This window comes from Beta vulgaris, chromosome 6 (assembly GCF_026745355.1).
Source record: "Beta vulgaris subsp. vulgaris cultivar EL10 chromosome 6, EL10.2, whole genome shotgun sequence".
Classification (NCBI taxonomy): Eukaryota; Viridiplantae; Streptophyta; class Magnoliopsida; order Caryophyllales; family Amaranthaceae; genus Beta; species Beta vulgaris.
The window spans coordinates 16,739,261-16,745,492 of NC_079207.1; positions in this window are offsets into that span (position 1 = coordinate 16,739,261).

Consider the following 6,232-nt stretch of genomic DNA (forward strand, 5'->3'; position numbering starts at 1 on the left):
ATGGAGACAAATTAGTTTTTATTATAAGTTGTTTAGGTATATAAAAGTCGTTGCATATCTTTGTTGTGTGTTATGCAAATGTATATCTGTAAGTATGTATGTTTGGTCTGCAATATTAATTGCCATGAAGGGATAAATTGCCACTTCCAATAAATTATGCATGGCTTGGTGTATGTATGTACGTATGTATATGACTTTTTCATCGTGACTAAAGGTTTAATTTTAAAACTAAACGTTGTCATCCAGGATATGTCGGCAAGTGTATTAGGATCGTTATGTTTGTATGAATGTGTGTACGTATGTGTGTAGGTACCTTTGATGTTCGAAATCACTTGCAGTATTAAGGGCTAAACTGCCTCTTCTAATTAATGTGTATGGTTTTTTGTATGTTTGTATGTAACTTTCTGGTGTTGTCCATTTTTGTATAGAAGTACTCTTTTTGTGTTCACCTGAACGCCCTCAAACCTTGATGCCCCAGTTTAAAATTCTCGACGTTAACTGTGATATTGTCGTCGACGCTGATGTTGGCGTCAGGTGAATGTGAACATTGTGGGGATCGATTGTCTCAAAGTTGACTATCAACAAATCCTCGTCCCCTATGCATGTCTTCATACAACAAAGGTGAGATGATCGTTGGTGAGGCCAACGGTCCTCAGACGCTCAAGTCAGTACAATATAAAAGAAATAATGCTTAAAATATGAAGGACATCGAATGTGTTGAGAACAAAATGAAATGGAATAACTCAATTTAACTTATTGGTTACTTACCTGTAGTAGCGTCCCTTTTGTTATCAATATATTATGATTAAAAGCGATAGAATTTTAGATGGAAGACGCTCCAACTTCGGAGAACGTGCTTACCCTCCTTGAGATATTAAATAATTGACGACGTCCAACTAACAGTCGCCGTCCTAGAGATTTTGATAGACGCCGACATCACTTTTTGGACAACGTCCAACTAGGATCGTTTTTCCGGTCGTTGGCTTGATCAGTCTGACGGACGCAATAAACTTATTGTGGACGATCATAAGGCTTTGGACGCCACGAAATTTCTTTTTTTAGCGTCGATTTCTTGTTGTCTTTTTTGATAGAATTCGTTTCCTTACTGTACTGCATGTCTTCCTCCAACCGGATCTGGGCCAAGGCTTTGGCTTGAGCATCCTCGAACGTTGGACAAGGATACTTGGTAAGTTCTTTGTACAAATATGAGTCTTCTTCCAGTCCCCGTCGAGATTCACTCATCGTCTTAACGTCGCAATTTGGAATCGACACCTTTTTCCTGTTAAACCTGTGAACAGTTCTTTCAAGGATTCATCAGATTTCTGCACGATTCTATATAAGTCACTAGCCTATCTTTCCATCTTACGACTACTGTAAATTAAAAACATTAATCAATCGAGCAAAGCAAGAGATAGTTTCGTTACCAAGGTGGATAAACCAGTGTAGGGTGGTCCAGTCAACGTCGATTCGAATCCTTTGCACATGCATGCCTCGCGCATGCTACGAGGAATTGAGATGGTCATCATCTGTTGTTTGTATTAAGCGACGTGGTCACTTGGATCTACAGCGCCGTCGTACAACTTCATGGCTGGGACGAAGAACCGCTTTGGAACCTCGATCATCGAAGTGGGATCAGCAAAAGGTGAGTTCGCATAGCCGTTCGATGTCGCTTTCTCCATAGGGAGAGGGACACTGGGGATTCTAGCGATCATGTCTTATAGCTGTTGAAGGCGCCGCTGGATGGGATTGTCGGCGACAGAATGCAGTTGCCCCTTGGCCTGGTCTCCAATGATGTCAGCCTCAGGCTTAACATTGGTGTTAGCATCTCCATCTGAATCATCGTCGTGGGCAGGAATGTTGTGTCCCATAAGAGTTTCGAATAGGCCTCCGTCTAGGCCAAGCATTTTTGTAAACATCGCATATGTTGCGGCGCTTAGAGCCTTTGGACTTTTGATTAGATTTCAGGCTTTGATTCTCCATGCATGATGCGACATAGCTATTCTGCAATTCAACTATAGCAGCCTTGACACGGTTGAGTTCATCGATGACTTCTTGAGTGGTTCGTTACCCAATGTCCTGCCATTGCAAACACAGAAAAAAGAGAAGGCACAAACGAACTAGTAGACAGAAAGAAAGTGATGAACGACGTATAGAGATCTTGCTGAAGGCCCCACGATGGGCGTCGAATTATTTATGCTGGTTATATACCAAGTACGCAAAAGGTATTTGGGAACCAACAACAAGAGCAATATACATAAACAAATTAAAATGTAATATACCGGTGATGGAAAGGGTAATAAAAAAGGCAAGTCGAACTTTTTGCAGAAGAAAAAAATATTGAAGGAAAAGTAAATGTGATAAGTTGAATCTATGTTGATAAATTGTTGCTTGGTTATCAATTGTTATTTTATTGAAAAGTAGATGTGATAGGAGCTAATAGCTAGTAAAAGTAGTATAATTTTATTTTAAGGAGAGAGAATGTGGGTCATGATCAAAGTTGATAGGTAATAAGAGTGGTATTGTTTTATTTGGAGGAGAGAGTGTGTAGGTCAATAGTTAAACAGTAGAATGATTAAAATAATAGTGAGTCATATCTCAATATAGAAGTGTAAAGAGTATTGTGGAACAAAGTATAAAGAGTATTCTGGGACGGAGAGAGTATTTCGATATGCCAAATTTATTCAAGTGATTGGTTTATCGGGTTCTTACAGAATATTCTCTCCGTTCCAAAATAATCTGAACACTCTATTTTTTTGTCTGTTCAAATTCGATTTAAACACTTATATTTAGCATTATCCCACTATAAATTATGTTAGTTCTCTTAAACCCCTTTGGCCCACACTCTATCTTTAACAATAAAAATGTTGAACTTCTTATTTTCAATAAGAAAAATACGCAACCAACTCCTATCAAATCTATTTTTTTTTTTTTTATAATTATACTACAACTTATCACCTTAAATTAAGTGTCTCAACAAGTGTTAAGATCTTACTAAGATCAAGGAATTATTAATTATTGATCAAGTTTTCTTTTTTGAAGAAAGGTGGTAAACATGAGTTAGTTAGTTTTAGGTTAGTTGTTATCTATAAAGTGCATATTTTATTAATCTCTTGTGTGTTAAGGGCCCTTTTTTTTTATCTTGTCCCCGGACAAATAATATTCAGGATCGGCCCTGCGATAAAATTTTTCGAACCCATAAGGTCATTATACTGTCATTGCTTTGCCTAGTGGGCTTTGTGGTGCGGCTCGCAAAGAATATCTAACTTGAATCTATGTTGCATGGGTATGCCTCTCAGGGACCGTTTCCCGTACCGGGTACGGATACGTCCCGGGTACGATACAGATTCGCCTGGGATTGGTACCCAAAACGAATCCATAAGGTCGGGTATGTGGGCTATTGTTGGGGACAACAAATTCGAAGTCGGGGACGGGTTGGGTACGATTTTTGCACTAAACCCACGTACCTAACAAGTTTAATGAAATGTCAGAGGCCCAAATTCATAATACATTATTGGGTTTCATTTTTGAAATCTCGGAATTCTCTCTTAACTCGCCTGCGAAAAGTGCAAAGTCCTGGAATTCGTCGCCGCCTCGCCGCTCGTCGGTCATCGACCGTTTCGAAGTTCATCGGTCTTCTCGCCGATCGTTTTATTCTCCTTCGAGTCGCCACTCATTTCTTCTCCTTCGAGTTCTTCTTCTCGACTCTCATCGGGTTTTTTCTCAACTCTCACCAATTTTTTTCTTCACCGGAGTCCGAAACACCCTCTCCTCATTTCTTCTTCACCGGAGTCCCGTTGCTATTCTTCAATCTTCGTCACTCCTCATTTCATTATTCTTCTTAAGGGCTAAGCTAATCTAGAATGTAGATAGGCACTAGAACGAAGAGCATAAAGTACATGAAAAAGGACAGTGGAGTACAGGTGTATACCAATACACCATCTTTAAAAAATAGATGTAGTGTTGTTTAATATGTTTGTACAAAAACTAACTTATTGCCTTTTTTAGTACAAGTGTACACCTTTTTTTTAATGACTTCTTCATTGTCGTTCTTTAAATCTTAACTAAACTAACCCCATATAGTCATATATTCTGGGGAGGAAGAAAGTTTATTGTTAACATTTTTACATGTATATCGTTTAATATTTTTGTATTAAAATTAAATGGCTATTATATCTATTGAAAATTTAAGGTTATATTATGCATCAAAAATATTATTTTTTATTTTTGTCGAATTCCAACCGTACCCTTTTTGAAAATTTTGATTTTGCCGTTTTCCGTCCCCTACCCGTACTCGTCTCCGTACGACCTGTTGGATTAGTATGGCCCAAATTTTATTTGGCCCAACATAACAACAAAAATCGATACCATCAAAGTATATATGTCGGTGATTTGCTTTGATTATCATGATTTTTCTAGAAATCAAGAGAAATCATTTCATTATAAATTTGGGTATTATGTCGGCAAATTAAGGGACTAGAGTTCTCTTGAGAATTCTTTCACTGACCGACTTAAGCAAGGCTTAAGCATTAGTGCATTGCCGACATTACTTGCATTATAAATACATGACTTTGGGCATTTTATGGAACACCACAAATCCAAAAACCCATACATACTAACCCTTCCTACCATATTATCCCTCCTTGTTCATAACACACCTTATAATTAATTCACTATTCTTATTTGTAATACTCTTTAATTAGTGAGTTTATTGTATGGTGAGAGTGTTATTGTATTACTCACCCTAACAATTGTACTCTCCTAATTTCATATAGTGGATTTTCGGGTACTCGTCGTCCGTTGGTTTTTTGCCTCTATTTGAAGATTTTTCCCACGTTAAATTGTGTTCATCTTTTACTACTTTTTCTTGCCACATATATCCAACTCTATTTATTTTTCTCAATCTCTACATCTTTAATTTGCTTTTGCTACGCACTCACAACCCTAACAAGTGGCATCAGAGCCAAAGGTTGTTTAGAGTGTTATTATACTGAAGATGTCTTTTATAACAAAGTTCGAGATTGAGAAATTCGATGGCAAGATCAGTTTTAGCATCTGAAAAGTCCAGATGAAAGTTGTTCTCACTCTGAGCGGCCTAAAAAGGGCACTTGATGGCAAACAGAAAAAGTCATCTACTATGTCCGACGAGCAATATGGCTAGAGTTGGATGAAAACGCATTATCTAGTAGATAATATCTACTATCCAACTATGTATAAGTAAGGAGGTACTACGCTAGGTTATTCACAAGGAGACTGCTGCAGGGTTATGGTTGAAGCTCGAGTCCCTCTACATGACTAAAAGTTTCGCTAACAAGCTCCACCTCAAGGAAAGGCTTTACACTATTCCGATGGTCGAAGGTACTTCCATTCAATCTCATCTTAATGAATTTAATTCTATTATTATTTATCTTGAAAATTTGGTTGTCAAGATTGAAGATGAGGATAAAGTCGTGTTTTTTATTGTTTCTCTACCTCCTTCGTACAAGCACTTCAAGGAAATCATGTTATATGGTAATAATGATCCTCTATCTTTTGAGGATGTTAAATCACATTTACTCTCAAAAGAGAAATTTGACCTTGAAGTGCATTCTAATGATAATAATGTCGAAACATTAAATGCAGGTTGGAGAATTTATGCGAATATTGTAAGATGAATGGGCACGATGTTTCTGATTGCTTAAAGTTAAAGAAAAAGCTCGATGAAGAAAATGAGAAAAAAGCATCGGAAATTCCACAAGCCGATTTTGGTGAAATAGAATCTGATGTTCTTTTGGCTACTTCTCCTGGAAGAAGAAGAACTTCTAATTGGGTGCTTGATTCCGGTTGCACCTACCATGTTTGTTCTTAAAAGGATCACTTTACCGATTATAAATCAATGAAGAATAGATCCGTCTTTATGGACAACGGTTCCCATTGCAAAGTTCGTGGTATTAGCTTTATCCAGATCAAGACTCATGATGGTAAGATCAAGACACTGTCAAATGTTCAACATTTTCCTCATATGAAGCACAACATCATTTCTTTGGGCACTCTAGATTCTAAAGGGTGCAAGCTTTCGGCTCAAGGTGGAGTACTTAAAGTCTCCAAAGGTGTTCATGAACTTTTGAAGGCCTTCAGACATAGAAATCTGAATGTATTACAAGATGTTCAATTATGACTTCCTCCTACACAACCCCGATTCGACATCAATATCATCATAAAACGGGTTCCAACATATCACATTTTTCTAAGCCCA